Raw genomic sequence first — 22,192 nt, forward strand, 5'->3', positions numbered from 1 at the left:
TTATCATGACATCTTCGGCAAGACGAGAATGATCGTAGGAATTTTAGACACGCCCAAGCTGGTTCGGGTATTGCTAGAAAATTTAGGCTATAAATACGGAGGCTTTGGCTTCAGTCGGGGTCAGTTGTCGGGGAGTTTGGTGACAACGTTAACGCAGGCAGCACATCGGATAAGTCTTGAGCTCCCATGTGGGACACCTCTAGATACTGTCCTAAGGCTGTAGGTAGGACTTAGTAGTGGTCAAGAAGAAGCTAGAAGTGTCTCTAGATTGTTAAGCTTAGTAGTTCGGTGAAGAAATACAGAAAATGTTAAGGTAATATAAGAAAAAGTGAATCGTTGTAATAGAAGATAAGTGATGGTTTGTGATACTTCAATATAGTTTATTAAAAAGATGTCGGACTGTAATGAATTGAAAGATATCACATTCCGTGTAGTGTTTAATGCAGCCCCTGGACGGTACAGGGCGCTTCAAATGCTTAGTAGTCGTCGAAGAATATTAGTAAATATGGTGTAGCAGGCTAGCATTGCATGTAGATATAAAGTTATGTACTGCCGTCCTACGCATAATTGTCCCATGTTATATGGGAATCCCATATAACATGGGACAACTATGCGTATAACGGCAGTGTAGTTCATGAAATTATTACCTAAATTATCACAAACTATCATGAAGCGACCTTTAAAAAAAACAGAAGGGCTTCATTAGAGGGCAGTTTGACGACCCTAAATGTCCCAAAGATTCATAATAATTTGTAGTAGACTCCAGGTTGGTTCAGTAACCGAGGTTGAATACGCAACGTTACTCAGCAGATATGGCTACTGTTATGAGTGTAGACCTGAAGTTCTGAACTCCAAAGTAGTTTTGCTGATTTGGAATATCCCTATAGTGTCTATAAATGACATTGTAGATTTCAAGAGCTTCACGGATACCAGTAAATTATGCAATGCTGAAATTATCCTCTTAGATTTGAAGGACTTTACTACAGGACAGTTTGGAACACCTAGAATATCCCAGAATCAGGGTTGGGAACACTCACTTGCAACGAGTTACACTCACTTGCTATTTTCTCAGCTCAGAAGCGTGCAATCAAGAAACGATGTATGGGCGACTTTTGCCTTGAGATTTTGCCTAAAACTTTGCCGAATAGAGTAGGGGTCCCACATGGATCCCAAGGTCGTGACAAAGCTGTGAAAGCGACTCTCCACGAGGTGAGTGTAATTTACATTCACCTCGTGGAGAGTTGCCTTCGCAGCTCCCTCACGACTTCGGTATGCGTGTGCGACCCTTGCTCAATTCGGCAAAGTTTTAGACGAAATCACAAGGTAAAAGTCGTCCATACATCTTTTCTTAATTGCACGCTTCTGAGTTGAGAAAACTGCAAGTGAGTGTAACTCTTTCCAAGTGAGTGTTCCCATCCTTGCCCAGAATATAAAAGACCGGGGATTCCCCCAGGAATTCCCTTCGGGGATTCCTCCAGGAATTCCCTTCGGGGATTCCTCCAGGAATTCCCTTCGGGGATTCCTCCAGGAATTCCCTTCGGGGATTCCTCCAGGAATTCCCTTCGGGGATTCCTCCAGGAATTCCCTTCGGGGATTCCTCCAGGAATTCCCTTCGGGGATTCCTCCAGGAATTCCCTTCGGGGATTCCTCCAGGAATTCCCTTCGGGGATTCCTCCAGGAATTCCCTTCGGGGATTCCTCCAGGAATTCCCTTCGGGGATTCCTCCAGGAATTCCCTTCGGGGATTCCTCCAGGAATTCCCTTCGGGGATTCCTCCAGGAATTCCCCTCGAGGATTCCTCCAAGAATTCCCTTCGGGGATTCCTCCAGGAATTCCCTTCGGGGATTTCTCCAACAATTCCCTTCGGGGATTTCTCCAACAATTCCCTTCGGGGATTCCTTCAGGAATTCACTTCGGGGATTCCTTCAGGAATCCCCTAGGGGATTCCTCCAGGTACATTCAGTATTCAGAACCAATATAGTGAATAGGAAAATGTAATAATGACATCTATATGTTTACTATTGTAGGAGCGTTTCGGGAGATCGTATGGGGTATTAGCAGAGTATGATGTGATGCCAGAGAAGTTTCAAGGGCCCAGAGATTTAGGGGTACCAGGAGGTCTCAGGGGCGTTTCAGGGGGTTTCAGATGGTTAATGGGCATTTCAGGGTGTCTCAGGGGTGTTTCAGGGAATTCTTGGGGACTAAAGGGCACTTTAAAGGGTTTCAAGGGCGTTCCGGGGGTTCTCAGGAGGGTCGCAAGAGGTCTCATGGGAAATACTATGAGCACAGACAAACAGACGTAACACTTCGAACATTTTTCGATTCAAATCATAGTCACGGAAACATATTCGCCCAATGCTAAAAGGACTAAGTTTGGGCGACCACCAACTAGGTGGCGGTAGTGAGCAAACGTCAAACTCTAACAAAAACTATACAAGCGCCACGGTTGGGCAGTTGGGCAACTATCAAATTTTGAAAAAGACCGTTAAATCGGTGTACGATGAGAATTATCAGAGTGTTACGTCTGTTTGTCTGTGCTATGCGGTCTCAGGGGCATTTTAGTGGGTTTCAGAGGGGTTCGAGGGGTCTCAGAGGCGCTTCAGACGGTATCAGGGGTGATTCTGGGGAGTTCCAGGGTTCACAGGGGTATTTCAGGGGGTCTCAATGTGTTTCAGAAGAATACCTGGAAATATCAGAGACGCTTCAGCTCTCAGCTGAAACGCCCTTAACATTTTAGGACGCGCGCCATCAAGCAGCTGAAACTGCACCGCGCTCGCGCTGTATACGACGAGCGAGGTTTTTTGGTAGTGTTGTACTTTTTACAACGGCGCGCGCGCTGAAGGGATAAAGACTCCTGAAACCACATGAAACGGCCATTGGAACCCTCTTTTCTCTGGACTCTCTGGGTACATTCTGGAAGCGCCCTTGGTTTCAACTCAAACGCTCAGGAGCAAGACCTATTCTCACAAACTAAGTTTCCACATTAAAGCCCATTATTTTATTTATACACCACAAGCAGTGCCGGATTTAGGCCTCGGGGGGCCCGGGGCAAACCCTAAAAAGTAGGCCCCCAGAAACAAAATTTCGAAAAAAATGAACCATACAATTACGTTTTTTTTTCTTAATCTTATGTATTATTTTAGGCCTAATATTGAAAGCTTCTGATTTCTGAACTTCTCCAAAATTCCAACAAATAGAAAATTATTCGAACATTTAATTTGATATGTGACTCAAATGTCAAAATGCGTAAATGACATCTCGTTCAGATAGTACATATATTTTAAACTTTCATCCGAATTGAAAACATTTATACAAGTTTAAGAACTTAGCGTTCAGTTAAAAATCTACTTAAACATGCAGTAACTTTATTTGAGATTATTCAGATTATACGAAGATTAGTCTCTTGGGAGCAACTGTAGCAATAAATCTTAATATCTTCAGTAAAACCAAACATAAAGATATGGAAAGTTACAGTTCCTAGGACACTCGGTTTTCAAAACTAGCCTTAACTCCCAAACATCTCTAGAATTCATCATCTTCTCTTTTTCATGATAGCAGCGAACTGATGCAAATAAGTATAAGGCATTTGTTTTCAAAATATAATCATAATCAACAAACGTATGAATAATTGTATAATCATTGTGAAATAATAGATAAATTTGTGAAACTATTGAAATTTATATTGATGTACAATTACTCAAAAGCTTAATCTTTCTTGCACTCTGCTTAGAGACACTTTTTGTAGCAACTTGAAGTCACGGAAAAGTGTTTCCACTCGATAAGAACTTTCAAGGGTTTTTAGAGAAAATCGCATATTTTCAAATACTGCACCAAAAATTATGAAACTTTTGATTTCGAATTATTCTTAAGAGAAAATCCAGATAAATGGCCAAAAATAGTTTAGATACCTTTAGGAACCCTATTACCGTCTACCCCCGTTGGTTTGACCCCCTTTAATCTGAACACTTTTTAATTTTACCCCCTCTAATCTGCACATTGTTCAAACTAAAAATGATTCAAACGTCATTCGGCTTATGGAACGGGGTGAAACGGAACGCAGAATCAAAACAAAACAGTAAAAAGGGTTCCCATCAGTGTGTTTTTCAATACCCACAGGGTTACTAGAAGTTCAAATTAAAAATGAACCCCGTTGGTTTGCATGAGGTGTCGTTCAAACCAACGGGGGTAGACGGTATAAGTTCTTTTTTTAGTATGACGTCCTCACCGGGACACTGCTTCTTACATTGGTGTTTCATGAGCACTTCCACAGTAACCGTGGAACTGTTATTAACAAAGAGTTTCCTTTGTCAATGACCATTTCGTGTGTGCAGACCGTGTGGCAGACACGAAGACACTCTTTTCCTAAGGAAGTCATGGATTTTCCTTCACGAAAAGTTCTTGGAACAACTGGGAATTGAACGCGTCACCCTTAGTATGGTCATGCTGAATATCCACACCTTAACAGCTGTGGCTATAGTGGCTTTGTTTAAAATAAGAACGCTCATTTACGTGAATTTTATATGGTTACGTTGAAAAATATAAATTGTGTTTCGGATTCTTGAGGGGCCCCCTTCATCGGGGGGCCCGGGGCACTTGCCCCCTTTGCCCCCCCTTAAATCCGGGCCTGACCACAAGTCTATCGCATTAAAAGAGTATACTCTATATTTTTAAGAACTCCGCCTAAACTTATTGAAACGGGACGATGAGTTGTACTTTCAGTGCATTCCAACGGATGCAATCCACCGATAAAATGGAATTCAAGCCAAAGCCAAGGATTTCACGTTTATCAACACTGCTCGTTGATTGCTACAAGCTCGCTCAATCATCCAATGCGAAAACAATTGTTCCACTGAGAGAAGGCTTGCCGTCAGAACCTGGGCTCGCTTCCAGTAGTGGCAGGCATTTTTGGCAGGTATTCGTATGCAAATAATCGAAATGCAATTTGCGAACTTGTGTTTAAAAGCGTGCACTAAGCCGTAAATAATATGTGTACTCTTTTGCGATGCGGTTCGTTCGGTGGATGAATTCATGTTCATGCTTTCGATAGAAACAAAACAGGATATGATGAAGCTGGTATTTGTAGGTATAAGCTACAATAACCATCGAACCAATGGTATAACTCTTCGTGCTTCCCTCTCAGTTATAGCAAAGGATGGTTGCGGAGGATTCATGACAATATCACTAGAAAATGAAACAAAAAGTGTACAAAATTTGATTTATGTGCATTTTCCGTGCTCGGGTAGAATGGTTGGTGGAAAGTACTTTGCAGTGTGCCTATCGAATGCACTCCGATTTCCCCAAGTTGATGATAGCACTTCACTGTTTTGGTACACAGTTCATTTCGATATTTTGTTTTTGCAAACAATGTAGAGTGGGATGCAGTTTTTCTCTTGTAAGGAAGAGCCGGCAAGTTTGTTTGATATGATTGGCATAGATTGCTCTCTACATAATGTGATTCCTTAAAAATGTCAACAATTTTAAGGAAAATAACTGTAAGGATTTCTTTCATTTACTGGAAATAATTATAAAGCCATTTCTGTCAAACACCCGAGAGAAGTCCCCATAAAACTGCCTAAAACCAATTTTAGCCGATTTCTCAGTTGTGGGTAGGTTATCACATTACTCCTGAAATTGGAACGAAAAAAATATCTATTCAAAAGAATTTATGAAAACAAAAATTGTAGGATAAATATTGTGCAATTGATTGTTTTTATATGATAAGCATTGTAGAGGGTGTTGAGAAAATAACATTTGAATCAATTCATGTAATAATTGCGGAAAAGCTTATGTAGGGTTGTTTGCAGAATTTGTTAATAAAATTCCTTGAGGGAAACCTGAATGTATTATGATATGACCAGTTTGGACGGAATTCATGGATTCAAGGTGATTTTTTTTTACGTAATTCCAAGTGGAACACGTTAAAATTGAATATGGTCAACTTGTAAACTTGTAAACTGTTTAGGAAGGTAAAAATCATCACAGCTTTTCAAGAAATTCAATCTGAAAAATACCTATGTCTTCACCAGAAACCATTCCACCTTTGCTTGAATATTTCAAACGGCTTCACCGGAACAGTTTCCAATCCCTTATGTCTAATCCTTTCTTCTGTCGAGTGGCCGTGACTTAAATTGGGCAAGTAAAATTACTTTCCGTTTTGGGCAGCCGGAAATAACATGGACTCCCACAGCGCCAGCTTACTTCCGCTTCTAAAGACTCTCCTACACAGAAGAATTCCGAAATGTTAGCTTTCTCCAGAGTTTTGCTTGATTGATTTGCGTTCAATATCCGCTTGACCTGATTTAAATCCGGTCCAGATAAAGAGCCGGAAGTTTATACATGGTCCTCTCCTGGACGTGTTTTACACACAAAAAAAAACACCAACTGAGCACAGGTAAGTGGTTGAACTTACATCACTCGGAGCAACAGTGAACAACTTACGGAGTAGGTAGCGGTAAAAGTGCAAACAAGTGGAAACTGTTGAGTTGAAGAACGGTCGTTTTTCCTCGACAACTGCACAACACAGCCGCCCCCCACAAACGTGGGTGTTGCTTTTTTGCTACCTTTGATGGTTTTCTTTATGGTCGTCAGTCGAGGCGGTGCGGTGCAGTGGAATCTAATTTTCTCCGTATTTTACGCCAATTTCCAACTCAAAAAGGTAAAAATATCCAGTAGAAGCTTTTTTAGTTGGTTTTCAACCATCGCTGTGTGGCAGCAGCCACTAGTATGAAGACGCTGTAGTAATAGTAGTTTACGCAACAAGGTGCAGAATGACGATTTTTACAGCACGAGTCGTACATTTATCCAACGGGGCTTACCGAGCTGCATAATTACGACGAGTGCTGTAGAAATCAAGTTCTGCACCGTGTTGCGTACAAAGCAACTTGAAATTTCATAAATTACCACTTGAGGATTGTTTTAACCAACACTTTTCCATCAAACTGCAAATTGATGTTCATAGCCAAGAATGTCTGGGCTGCAAAACGGTGAGTCGATAAGGAGAGCGTCCAACATAGCTCTGGTCCTCTCAAGTTCATACCTCATGCTTCCACGGGTCAAGCGATGACAAAGACCACCAGCTAAGAGTTGTGTGCTTAGCTGATAGAGCAGCCTGGACACTGTTGTCCTTCTGACTTCAGCTAGATTGAGGAGGTACGATTCGAGCGTCTGTTCACCAAGGAGGTGCGGCTCAAACAGCGTCTGTTCTGGCATCCAGCGGCTGAGTAAGAAACGCTGCATCACGCCCAGCTAGATCCAAAGTGGTAGCCCCATCAGTGTGGTCGTCCTAGTGTTGGTTGGGACAATTAACAGAACTGTCACGATGGCCCTCCGGCGAGACAGGAGTGCTGGCGTAGGCCCAATAAGCCACCCATAAAAAACCTCATTGCAAATAAATAGGAGAAAATACGACTCGATACAATCGGCAAAGACCCACGCGACGAACTAAGGACTACGATTGGAAACTTGGAACATGGAATTGCAAGTTACTAGGTTTCGCAGGATGTGACAGGATATTCTACGACGAACTACATCCCCGCAACTTCAACATCGTGGCGTTGCAGGAACTTTGTTAGACTGAATAGAAAGTGTGGAAAGGTGGGCATCGAGCGGCTACCTTCTACCAAAGCTGTGACACCACCAATGAACTGGGAACAGGAATTATAGTGTTGGGCAAGATGCGACAACGTGCAAGGATGTGCAAGATGCGACAAAGTGCAAGGATGTGCATGTTGAGATTTAAGGGCCGTTTCTTCAATTACAGCATCACCAACGTCCACTGCCCACACGAAGAAAGACCTGATGACGAGAAAGAAGCGTTCTACGCGCAATTTGAGCAAACATGCGATGGTTGTTCGCTGCGTGACGTGAAAATCGTTGTCGGCGACATGAACGCGCACGTAGGAAGGGAGGAAATGTACAGACCGGTAATCGGGCGAAACAGCCTGCACGCCGTATCGAATGATAACGGTCAGCGATGCGTAAACATTGCAGCCTCCCGTGGTATGGTAGTTCGAAGCACCTTCTTCCCCCGCAAAGATATCCACAAAGCCACCTGGAGATAACCCGACCATCGAACAGAAAACCAAATCGACCACGTTCTAATTGACGGTAAATTCTTCTCGAATATAACCAATGTCCGCACATACCGCAGTGCGAATATAGATTCGGATCACTACTTAGTCGCTGTATGGATGCGCTCAAAACTTTCGATAGTTATCACCACCCGTCGAAGTCGAACGCCGCGGCTCAACATCGAGCAACTTCGTAACGTAGAAGTGGCTCAAGACTACGGGCAGCAGTTAGCAGTGGCCCTACCAACGGAAGAGCAGCTTGGCGCAGCTACACTTGAAGATGGCTGGAGGGACATCCGATCCGCCATAGGTAGTACCTCGGCTACAGCACTAGGCTTCGCAACTCCGAATCACAGGTACGACGGCGAATGTGAACAGTTGAAAAACGATAAGAATGCAGCATGGGCGAGAATGCTGCAACATCGTACGAGAGCGAATGTGGCACGTTACAAACAGGCGCGGAACAGGCAGAACTCAATCTTCCGGATGAAGAAGCACCAGCAGGAAGAACGAGCGCAGAGGCTTTGTGCCACAAACCGACATGTGGCGAGAAACTCACGGGAATATTCTGACGAGCGAGCGTGAGGTGGTCGAGAGGTTGCGGCAGCATTACGATGAACACCTCAATTAGGAAGTTGCAAGTACTGAAGGTGGCGTGGTAATAGATCTAGGAGTATGTGCACAGGACGAAAGACTTCCGGCCCCTGTGACCTCCATGAGATCGAGGAAGAGGTTGGCCGGTTGAAAAACAACTAAGCCACTGGTGCAGATCAACTACCAAGCGAGCTTCTAAAATACGGTGGAGAAGCACTGGTGAAAGCACTACACTGGGTCATTACCAAGATTTGGGAGGAGGAAGTATTACTGGAGGAATGAATGGAAGGTATCGTGTGTCCCATCTACAAAAAGGGCGACAAGTTGGATTGCGGAAACTATCGCGCGATCACACTACTGAGCGCTGCCTACAAGATACTCTCTTAATTTTTTTGCCGCCTTCTATCACCGATTGCAAGAGAGTTCGTGGGGCAATATCAGGCTGGATTTATGGGTGAACGCGCTACAACGGACCAGACGTTCACCATCCGCCAGGTGTTGCAGAGATGCCGCGAATACGACGTGCCCACACATCACTTGTTCATCGATTTCAAATCGGCGGATGATACAATCAATCGAGAACAGCTATGGCAGATCATGCACGAATACGGATTCCCGGATAAACTGATACGATTGATCAAGGCGACGATGGATCGAGTGATGTGCGTAGTTCGAGTATCAGGGACACTCTCGAGTCCCTTCAAATCTCACAGAGGGTTACGACAAGGTGATGGTCTTTCGTGCTTGCTGTTCAACAATGCTTTAGAGGGTGTAATTAGGAGAGGGGGGATAAACACGAGTGGATCGATTTTCACGAAGTCCGTTCAGCTGCTTGGTTTCGCTGATGATATTGATATTATTGCTCGTAAATTTGAGACGATGGCGAAAACGTACATCCGACTGAAGAGTGAAGCCAGGGGAATTGGATTAGTCATTAATGTGTCGAAGACAAAGTGCATGATGACAAAGGGCTCCAGGGGGAATCACCTCGCCCGCCACCCAGAATTTATATCGACGGTGATGAAATCGAGGTGGTTGAAGAATTCGTGTACTCGGGTAAGGTAAATATAAACGACCATCTCAGCGATATTTTTATTTTAAAGATAATGTGGAAAAATTGTTAACGTTTTATTTGCGAAAATGACGTTGTAAAGCTATGAAAACAGGGTTACGGCAGTCATTTGATGAATATCAGCACCTACCTATTTGACGGGTGTGAAATTAATTAGCTATCATGCGAATATAAAAATACAAGCGTCCACAAACAGAAACACAAACACACACCTCAGTCGTTCTGGTATATTCTTGAGAGCTTTACCCACAAGCTTCATTCCTTCAGCACCGCACCCACCTTTCAAGTTCGGCTCAAACTGGTTCAAAAGCGGAAGCAGATCAACACATCGTGCTCCAACGACCGCAGAAAATCCATCCCACCGGTGGAAGGCGACAACAACGACGACGGGCGACTGTCAACAAGCCCCTCTGTAGCTCGACACGGCACACACCCCCAGCTCCCAGAACTCGTTGATCCATTCCATGTAGGATGAGTTCTTATCTTTGTACACCAAGACATATCCTGTCGAGTAGAAATTCAAACCATCACTGCCGAACTGTTACTTTGGTTCTAGAGAAAAATCCTGGTAAACCGGTTCACACCGAATGAACGCCCCGAATCGGTTGGAAGGACGCATGCTCTGATTAACGAACAGTTACGGAGGGATTCGGAATCGAGTTCATTTTGTTGGATTCTGACACTTCTGTGTCCACAACTTGTTGATACCATGCGTACCGGCATCCGGCAGGTTCTGTTGTAGTAAAGGTGTGCTGGGAGTGATGATACTTACTGCAGAAGATGTTATCCCTCAAAGCGAAGCTGGTTGTCCGGTTCACCACCGTTGTTGTGTGGGAAATGGAAATGCTATAGCAGCACTAGCTATTAAAGAATGAAACGTGATGTTACAGTTCTTTTGAGTGGAGAGGTTTCGTCGACAAACTAGCTGAGGACAAACTTTGCGATTACCCTAGTTTACAAAATAAAACGAAAGTCGTGAACTTCTGTCAACGACCAAAATTTTTGAAGCATAATTTAGCGCTGATTTCGAAACCGTGCTTCAAAAAATTTGAAGTAGAACATTTTTTGAGTTTTAGCTCAATATCAAGTATTACAACTTTTAAAAATATGGAATTTAATAAAATTAAATATCTTGCGTTTTGTTCAACCAATTTTAAATCTTTTTCCATAAATAAAAAGCTCAATATAATACAATTCGATCATCTGAATACAGGTTTTGCTTCAGATTGATGAAGTTCAAGATATTGGCGAGTTTTGGGGACGATCTCCTTAAATTTTAGCGAAATTTCCATAAATATATGAAGAAATGTATTTTTTTAAATAAGAAAAAAATAATTTAAAAATTCTTATTTGACATCATATGTAGGCGAGTTACAGTAAAAAAATCAGCTCAATCGGACCGTTGATTACGGAATGTGTGAAGTGAGCGACTTTGCTTAAAAACAGAACAGGAGTAGTTTTGGAAAAATTATGCTAGAAGAAAAATGTTTTTGATTCCGAGTAAATATGGAGGGAACAAGTCTCCCCAGGGATCAAGTCTCCTCAGTCTCCCCTATCGGTAATCGGGATGAAATTGATCATTCGTGGGCTAAATTGTAATTCCATATTAGCCATTTCTGCGCGCCCCTATGATAATAAAATTTTTACCTTATCTAGTTCATAGATGTCTAGAGATCAGTGTTATTTTTTCAGTTTTTAGAAAAAGTTAGTCTTGTGTTACTTTATTAAGGATTTCTCAAAGTGTTTCTTACATAGCCGAAACCGTTGGTACTAAACAATCAATTGCCACTAGAAGTACCAGTAAATTTTCTGTGGTCACAATTTTGTGGAAGCTTGCTTCTGCAAACCTGAGCGGCTGTTCTCCAAGAGGACCGGCTCACAACAGCGTCTGATCCCCATGTTAGGGGCGGCTGATCAAAATTCTAGTGCCAGGGAAGGACTCTTAGCTTAACTGTGCACTATGGTCCTCCGGAAAGTAGGAAATTGGTGTCAGGCCCTACGAGCCAGTCGTAAAAAACATTGTAACGGAAAAACAAGAACAGAATAATACGAACCGAGACCAACGGTTACAACTCCTCCAGATGTTAAAGTGGAGGCGATATGCGTACATTTTACATGTGCTTTAATCAAGGCATGTACGCAACGCATATGGCCTCCACTTTATCATATTATGCAACATCTTATACGATTACTGGTTATCTGGGTCAGCGAACAAAAAGGAGTTGCGATTAGAAACTCAGTACGTGAAACTGCCGATCTCTCAACTTCATTGCGAGCACCCGCATACTCGCCGGTCTACTGAATGACTGCGGGTTCGGCATCGTAGCGCTACAGGATGGGTGTGGGACAGTATTCATGGTGCGAACGCTTAGAGGTAAATCAAACGATCTTCCAGACTTGCGGCAACATACGTGAACTGGGAACAGCTTTTATAGGCGAGGCTGAGCAATCAAGGTTGGTGACATTGGACAGACTAACCTGCAACCAGAAACTGCAATGCCGAAACCACAGAGAAACAGACGTCACACTCTCATTGCTTCCCAAAGATTACCTTTTTAACGGTTGATCCAAATATTCAGTAGTATGTCGATCGCTGCCATCTTTTTTGCTCCTGTATGACGTTTGCTCACTACCGCCATCTAGTGGCGGCCCGGCCAAACAGTACGTTTAGCATTGGGCGATTACGTTTTCATGACAATGTTTTTTAATAAAATTTATTCTAAGTGTTACGCCTGTTTCTCTGTGCCTAAACCATTGGAGACATTGGAGAAATCCCTTCTGGTGTGAAGTGTCTTTAATAATTAATCATAATAATAATAATCTATATACATAAAAATGGAATGGTGTTTGTATATCACGAATAGGCTCGGGAACGGGTCAACAGATCGTTATGATTCTTTCACTGTTGCATTCCGCCAGGGCTCCGACATGTTCGTACGAAAAAAAATAATTAGAAAAAGTGACCGGGAAGGCAAGAAAAACGGGAAAATCTGAAATTCCATTTTGATGGGCATTTCTTCATGGAACCGAATGTCAAAAAACAGAGTAGGCGGGCAGGACGACGTTTGCCGGGACTGCTAGTAATCACGGCATAAATATCACAAGGCAGGCTAGTAACCTATGTAAACATCATTTTTGGATGTAAACATGTGACGTCGTTTTTATCGTTTTACTTTGTTCAAATTGGTAAGGAGTACTAGATCATTGTGGAAACGCCTATGGACGATTTGAATTACGTCATCAAAAAACTGTCAGATTTCCGGAAGGTATCACCTTCTAAATATTGTACACCGTGCTAGTAATAATAATAATAATTGGAGCAATCGTCTCAATCTTATATTTCGCATTACTTGCAAAACGCACAAAAGCAATATGCATTGCGGCGATAAGCAGACAAATTCGATCAGCGCTCTTTATCTTCTCATTCTTGGAATCAACAGCCATGGAGAAACTGGGAGGTTGCACTTTCTTTACTTAAAGGGCAGTAATAGCAGGATTACTTGACGACATGCCTCGCTAAGCAACCATAAGCTCTGGCTGTCTAGTTCTAGCAGGGAGCGATCGAACTGAAATCGAAATGAAAGTACAAAAGAAAGCATACTTTCCATAGGCCCCCTTCATTCAAAGATATCGGCAACTGTTGACTCCTCGTACAAGATCTCAAACTCAATTTCCACTCGTAACGAAAAGCATGCAGTGGCTTTCGCTACCGAAAGGGAGGAAAGCAGACAACATAATTGCACTTGTGTCATGGCAAAAGAGACGGCAGCGGACAGGTTATCACCCAAAATTTAGCAGGGGTGTTTGGCTCAGTGTTGCCACATTTACATCTGTATTTTGCCTTTCAAAAATCTTTATGATCTGTATCACCATTTTTTGTCGAAAATCTGTATGAAATCTGTGATATTTCGCGAAAAATCTGTTTGAAATTCTGTAAGTTTCTGAAAAATCTGTATAATCTGTATCATTTCCAAAAACCTGTAATATTGGTATACAGAATCCTGTATGAAAAGCTGCAAGAAAATCTGCATATGTGGCATCCCTGGTTTGGCTGTCGGTAATAAGATCGGTGATTTTTTTGAGAAAAAGTATGATTCAGAACATTAGGACACTAGGTTCGTGCAACTTTAGTGGGGACACCGTCATCCAATACTTTACGGCATGGTTTCCCAAACTGTGGGTCACGACCCCCAGGGGAGTCGCCGGCCTTTATCTAGGGTCAGTCGAATATTTTACTGCAACAGAGAGAATTTCTATGGTGGGTTGCGAAAAGTACGTCTGCTGACCAAAGCGAGTCGTGCACCTGGATGTTTGGGAACCTATGCTTTATGGGATAAACAGCATTCAAATGCAAAGGGGTGGCTTCAAAGAGGATCCAAGGGACGCGTAACATTATTACTTTTTTCTTACGCGTTCACCGTAGTGCGGTGTAGTTTCCAGAATTGCATCATGCCTACTTACTTTAGATATTATTTATCTTCTGAGATGTTCGGATTTGTATGCTAGTAATCCAGGCAAATCTAGCCAAAGTTTACACTTTCACATGCCACTTAGAAAGCGACGATTATGTGGTATCCCGACTAGAAAAATCTATCAACTTTATAACACATTGTGTTATGATGTTATAAAAATGTTCTATAACTTATTTTGCATAGTCGCCAACTTAGGGGGCAAGCATGGTTATGCCTCCCCAATATTTGACACCCCCCCCCCCCCCCCAATAACTTGACCAAGTTGGCACGTCTGTTATTATGTTATAAACTAGGTGCAGGATAATGTTCAAAAAAAAAACTAAAATTATAACCAAAAGTACACCGGTCTAATCAAAATAATATCCTATGTTGTTATGATCTGATCAATATTATAACAAAATATGATATTAGTTTTAGCTTCAAGAAAACTAGTTATCATATTTTGATACAATTTTACAAAATGATTTTCTGAATGTCAAGTAATTAAAACTAAATTATATCACAATGAGTTAGGCTGATACAAATTTAATTTTGACTTTTTGTCTCCCCCCCTTCAAAAATTTTTGGCCGGATTTAGCATTTTCAGGGGGCAAATAAAAAAATATTTATCAAAATATCGGGCTTTGCCAAAAATTCTCTAACAAATCCAATGAGTTTTTAATATTCTTCAAATTAAATGCTTTATCATTTTTATCCCCTCCCCCTCAACCAGCCAAAGAGTGATGGGACAAAAAGTGAAATATATATTTGTAACGGCCTTGTTTAACAACATTTATAACATACCTAATATGATATAATTTAGATATAATATTTTCAAACCCTAAAGATATTAAAACATGATTATATCACAATGAGTTATAAAGATGGCATAGCCAGCCAGCCAGCCAGTCAGCCAGAGCACCCTCGTCTCGTTGCAGCAATCGAAATTGGAAAATTGTTGCTTGATTATACCCTGAGATATGATTTGCACTTCATTTTCGAGACATTGCGATGGTATGGGGAACGAATTTTGGGATTTAGGTTGCTGTTCTTCTAGTGAGAGCGCGGCTGTTCCAATTCCCTTCGGATGAGTCATTTTGTGCGGAGTTTAATTTTTGTGTGTGATGTCAGTAATGCCGATGGACAAAGTAAATCCATTATTCATAGGGAAACAGTTTAAAATCTCTATAAAATTGACTTTTTTTTTTTTATTGAAACTTAAACATTGAAACAACAATGTTCTTCGACCACACGACAAGACTAGTAAATACTTCATGGTAGTGTGAACAGTCGCGGAGGACTTGGAACAAAACAGTCGTTTTGCTAGACAACGAAGAGCGAATAACCCTTTCTCCGTTCGGTGGTTGAGCAAAGCTTCCCTATTATCAATATCGGCATCCAGATTGTCGTAGTATTTAATGAGTAACTTTTTTTTTTACCAAACCCACGGCGTAGAATATTTAGAAGGTGATACATTCCGGAAAACTGGCATTTGGTGATGCCATAGCTATTATCGCTGATCAAACCTCGTACAATCAAGCATGCAATCATGCGCAAGAAAAGCAGTGACATCACATGTTTGCTTCGAAACTGCTTATTTGCATGCCTACCTTGTGAATTTTGAACTAATACCGTGACCAAACCTGGAAGAAGTGGCTATTGCTGTCGCTAATATCAAGAATTTGCTAAGAAGAGTTGTGGTGTGATAAATGCCGTTTTTCTTTTTTAACCTGGGTTGGAACTGGATTGGCGGAAAATGTGTAAATAAACAACGTCAAACAAACTTTAGTACAAGCAAAACCGAAGTTGGGTTGGGGTTGAAACTGTGATCTGATCCAGTTCCAACCCAGGTTGGAACTGGATAATAAAGAAAAACGGCAAAAGATTTGCTCCTGAATGCGTTAAGATTTAAGAAGTGTTACCAGCAGGGATGGAAAATATGGCGGAATTTCATGAACATTTTTCTATTCACACCACTTCCAGAATAAATTTCTGTTCGTACGCGTCACCAGTCCAAAACGCTGATTAGTTATGGATAATCAATGATGTCGCCGAGAAACATTTCCAATTAAGTGCTGTGAAATTAGTAAATAACGAAATGACATTTCCCTGGCTACCAGCCTTCGGATTCCCCGTCACGTAGTGATCACTGGAGCCGTTGCATTCGAGTTGCATGGATTTGGTGACGCAACCTTGGAGGCTTACAGTGCCTGTGTCACATCAGGTCAATCGTACCAGCTGTGTCCAGGTGCGGAGGTGAAGTTATCTTACCTTACTTACCAGTCAGACTAAGGCCTGACTAGGACCACCTAGCTCGCTGCGCACCACGTCTTCTAGTACCGGTCTGATGGCTCTCAAGAACAATTTAAGTCGGGTTGCTATCCGACATCCTGATGACGTGAACCGCCCACCGTAGCCTACCAATTTTCGCGGTGTGGTCGATGGTTGGTTTTCTCAGAAACTGATGTAGCTCGTGGTTCATTCGCCTTCTCAAAGTACCGTCTTCCTTCTGCACTCCGCCGTAGATGGTACGCAACACATTCCGTTCTGTGTGGGTGTCGCATGTAATTCGGCAGCACTGCCAATTGTACCTATCTGTCAGAATGCGTGCACCTATCCCACTCTACACACATGCACGGCTGCACATCCCGCTCTACACACAGTGGTGTCACGCAAGCCAGCAGCGAGCCCGCGCGATCGAGACAGCCGCCAGCAGCAGGACAAGTCCACTTGCATCGTGTGAGCCTGTGCGCTATGGTCGATTCCTCAGTACCTGAACCGCACACGTTCGAAAACTCCAAACGCGCGTTGATCCACTGCACGTAGAGTCCATGCTTCGTGCCCAAAGAAGACTCCCGGTCTAATCAGCGTTTTGTAGATAGTTAACTTCGTATAATGGCAAACTTTGTTCGATCGTAGACTTCTGCGGAGTTAGCATGATTTTCTGTCACAATGCGTCTCTGAATTTCTTGCTGGTGTCGTTGTCGGCGGTCGCCAGTGAGCCCAAGTACATAGCTTCTTCAACCGCCTCGATTTCATCAGCGTCGATAGAAATTCGGGGAGTTGGGCGTGGCATTTCCTCCCTAGAGCCCTTTGCTATCATGTACTTTGTCTTCGACACATTATAGACTAATCTGTTTCGCATGGCTTCACTGTTTAGTCCGATGTACGTTTCCGCCATCGTCTCAAATTTGCGAGCTATAATATCAATGTCAGCAGCGAAACCATGCAGCTGGACGGACTTCGTGATAATCAGTCGTGTTTTTGGGGAGTGGGAGCTCTCCTTATTGCACCCTCTAAATCATTGTTAAACAGCAAGCACAAAAGACCCTCACCTTGCCGTAACCCTCTGCGAGATTCGAAGGGACTCGAGAGTGTCCATGATACTTGAACTACGCACATCACTCGATCCATCGTCGCCTTGATCAATTGTATCAGTTTATTCAGGAATCCGTATTCGTGCATAATTTGTCACAGCTGGTCACGATCGATTGTATCATACGCCGATTTAAAATTGATAAACAGGTGATGTGTGGGCACGTTGTATTCGCGGCATTTTTGCAACACCTGGCTGAAGGCGAACATCTGGTCTGTTGTAGCGCGTTCACCCATGAATCCAGCCTGATATTGCCCCACGAACTCTCTTGCAATCGGTGATCGACGGCGGCATAAAATTTGAGAGAGTATCTTGTAGGCAGCGCTCAGTGGTGTGATCGCGCGAGAGTTCCCTCATTCCAACTTGTCGCCCTTTTTATAAATGGGCCACACGATACCTTCCATCCATCTCGCCCTGGAGAGTCCATCACGGTAACATGTCGATACATGTCGATTTTTGCGTGACATAATTTGTATATCACCCCTAATGACGCAGAGAGCGTCGTGTGACACGGTACGGTACGCGCTCGCAACCCTCAGGCACATAAGCCTGTAAGTACTGTCCAGCTTCCGTCGGTAGCATTCAGTACTTAGCGCGGTGCCCCACGCCGGGCCGCCATACCTAAGTATGGACATAGGAACACTAGCCAGAAGCTTGCGCATACTGGCGTACACCGCAGAGCAATTGGACATCATCCGGGACAGTGCCGCAATAGCTGTGGAGGCTTTTTCACAGGCATAATCGACGTGGCTACCGAAGGTAAGCTTATCGTCGATCATCACGCCCAAGTGTTTGACGGAGCGCTTTGACAGGATAGTGCACTCTCTTGCACTGATCTCCGTTTGCTGCTCCGATTTCCGGTTGTTAACAACCGTCATCTCTGTCTTGTGGTGAGCCAGCTCCAGTTTCCTGGACCGCATCCACGCCTCCACAACCTTGATCGAGTGGTCGGTACTCAACTTCACCTCCTCGATCGTTTCACAGTAGACTTCGAGCGTAATGTCGTCGGCAAATCCTACAATCTCCACTCCCATTGGGTACTCTAACCTCAACACCTCGTCGTACATCAAATTCCATAACACCGGACCCAGGATGGAACCTTGCGGGACTCCTGAGGTTATGTGAAAGCACTTCTGACCCACCTCCGTGTCGTAAACTAGTACGCGATTCTGAAAGTAACTTTCGAGAATCTTGTACAAGTACTCCGGTATGCCCGGACGCAAGAGCGCATCGGCAATACCAGACCAGCTGGCGCTATTAAACGCATTCCTTACATCCAGAGTCACAACCGCGCAGAAGCGAATTCCCCTCCTCTTAGGCTCGAGTGCTTTCTCGGCGGATTCTGTAACCGACAAGATAGCATCTACGGTGGACCTCCCCTTCCGGAAGCCGTACTGGTTGCTCAAAAGACCATTTTCGCCCTCAGTGAACCTCAACATTCTATTGAGGATGATCTTTTCGAGCACCTTCCCCGCCGTGTCAATCAAGCATATTGGTCTATATGCCGACGGGTCTCCGGATGGTTTCCCCGCCTTTGACAATAGTACCAGGCTCTGCCTCTTCCAAGCTTCTGGGAAAACTCCCTCGTCCAGGCATTTCTGCATAGCAGACCTGAACATCTCGGAAGCCTCTGCAATAGCTACTTTCAAGGCCAGGTTCGGAACTCCGTCCGGACCTGGGGCCTTACCTACGCTAAGGGACTTAGCTATCCCTGCAAGTTCCACATCGGTGACCCACTCCCCGAGCAGAGGTCAAGTTCTGACGATCAAAATGTGATATTGGTTTGTTTGAGATAAGAGGTAAAAGTACTGAAAATAATAGCAAAAATTTGTTCTTGAACCATCTAACCAATATCAAAATTTTATATTTGAAGATCAATCAAATAGCTCACTGCTATTGGTTAGATCTTACCAAGAGCTAAATGAGCTATGATGATGATGTTCCAGGAGTAAAATTGAGATATTATTTTCAGTACTTTTACCTCTTATCTCAAACAAACAAATATCACTTTTTGATCTCCGTATCAAAACATGCTCTTATTAAGCTATTTTACTCTTCTCGGGTCCTCATCGTCAGCCCCAGTCCCCGGCTGTCCTACGAAAGGAAGCCAAGGACTACGATCATGACGCGGAAAAAGTCCTCCAACGATCCTCTCCAACATCTCTGGAGATTGCTCTGTAGGAGCCATCTCGTCTTGGCCATAACGATCCTGTAGGCATCACCCCACGGGTTCGTATTGGCACTCTGACAGAGACCCTCAAAGCAGGCCTTTTTGCTTGCTCTTATCTCGGTCTTAAGCGCGGCTTTTGCAGCGGCGAACAACACCCGCCGTTCGTTTCGCTCTTCCTCTGATCGTGCTCACTGCATCCGCCGCCTAGTCCGAAGGCAGGTGCGGCGCAGGTCCGCAAAGTGGATCTTATCTTAGATTAATGAAACCGTCCAACAATTGATTCAAGCTGTGCGTCAGGAGAATCTGCACAATGGGCTGGATAGTCAGCGATGCTGGCACAGCTCCGCCAGCAATTTTGGATCCAAGGAGCTCATTCTGCTGTACGCAAGGTGCCCCGAAATTTCGTGTGGCGTTTTCGGCTCAACCCTCCGTGTGCTAGTCAGTTTATGGGGGATCTTCACGTCGCAAGATGCGAAAAGGATCCCGCTTTCATGAAAGTGGGCGTTGACTTTGCGGGTCCCATACTCATCAAGCAAAGAGGAAGGAAGGTATAGGGCACTGCACTGTTTTGATTTTGTTTTGGAATTTGACGTTTCTTGGCCTTGTTGTTTAGGAGAGAATTTCATGCCCTATGGCTCCCGTAAAAAGATATGTAAGCGTCTCTGTCTGCATGGTTTCCAAGGGCATTTTTCTGCAGAGTTTACTTCGTCTGTAATAAATACAATAATAATTTAACCCTAGTGGGATGTTAGAGTTAATATGACCCGCAGAGGCACGCTGAACGTACACTACGCTATCGTGGTGCGCCTAGCCAAAAAGCTTCGGAGAGTCAAATTAATAGCAGCAACATCTCCAAATGTTCAAATGGGAAGTAAAAAAGTTCAACAACTTCATACTCCGTGTCTGCTGAAGCAAATTCCCCAGTCCATGTAACTATTATTACCCAGAAAACAGCAACACTCTTTTCTGGCCATCCTCCAATCACCACAATACAGGTCAGCGCACTATGGTCATGTACTGAACTGCTAACTGCTGTGAAAGCTGTTTTCACCCAGCACCAGCAGATCCATGCAGCCACATGAAAAAGGGCACTTACCCTTTCGTTACTTGCCAACTATACGTGATGTATCACTGATATTACCCAACGAGCACGTGATTGCACGAATGACCGGAACGCTCCTGCTGCCCGCTGGCTATGAATTATGAATGGACTAAGATCAAGCGAAAAGTACTCGTGATTATGCTTCCGAGGATGAAAAAAAAGAGCTGCGTCAAGTGTTTATTAGAGTGGGTCATCGTTTATATGGAAAATAGAAAAATTCAATGACATCCCATCAGATCAAAGCTTTTTTGATCCCATTTCAGGACCCAAATAAGTGTGCAAAGTTTGGGCAAGATCGGTTATGTCTACGTTTTGCGCATCGTGTTTGAAGTTTGTATGGGGTTTTACATGGGAAAACACACTTTTTTGCATTTCTCTCATAACAAACTCGAATTTTTCTAAAACCGTGTAACCGATAAAGAGAAAACATAGCCTAGGGTGTCCTGAAAAACTTTGTCGAAGATCGCGAAGTGATCTGATGCTTATGAAAAAAGTTATAGCATTGGCATTGCTTGGCGAAACAGCATGATTTTGTTGCTATTGTTATTCCTTTACATGTTAAAACATAAACACATGCATGCGATTCGTTGGTTATAACTATTTTCACAAGCATCGGATCGCTTTGCGGTCTTCAACAAAGTTTTTCAGGACATCCTAGGCCATCATTTTACAGTATCGGTTAAAAAGTTTCAGACAAACTTTTTCAACTTATGGCTAAAATGCAAAAAAGTATGTTTTCCCATACAAAATCCCATACAAATTTCAATTGCAATGCGCAAAGTGTAGACGCAACCGATCGTGCTCAAATTTTGCACAGATACTCAGGACCCGAAATGGAACCAAAAAAGCTTTGATCTGAGAAAACGGTTCCGATGACCCACACTAGTGTTTATACTGTTTCCTTCCGTCTGCAAACCATTCATAAATCCCTCCCTTCTAGGACTGACGCAGCCCGGGAGTGTTTCGTTTTATGAAGTCACACTCAATTTGCCAGACGGCGATAAAATCATACGGCAGCTTCACTTGTGGTGTTATTTAGGCATGGATCAAGTTTGACGCCTTCCACCCGTGGAGGTTGTAACTCGCCTACCCACCCACCATAAAGACAAAGGATAACGTTCGGAGAATAAGTTTTCCATAGATGATGGGATGATGCGACATGAAGCTGTGTGATTGATGATTTCCAAATTGCTGACTCGTTGTCTGATGATCTGCTGCCAATAGATAAAGCCTATTGCTTTTATTGTATTCTATTAGCCGATTGCCCTGCTGTTTTTTTTTTCAAATGTTCCAGCGAATGAGGAGCTGATCTATTTGAACATAATTTATAACGTCGTGTTCAACTCTTTAACTAAAGCG

This window comes from Aedes albopictus, chromosome 2 (genome assembly GCF_035046485.1).
Source record: "Aedes albopictus strain Foshan chromosome 2, AalbF5, whole genome shotgun sequence".
Lineage (NCBI taxonomy): Eukaryota > Metazoa > Arthropoda > Insecta > Diptera > Culicidae > Aedes > Aedes albopictus.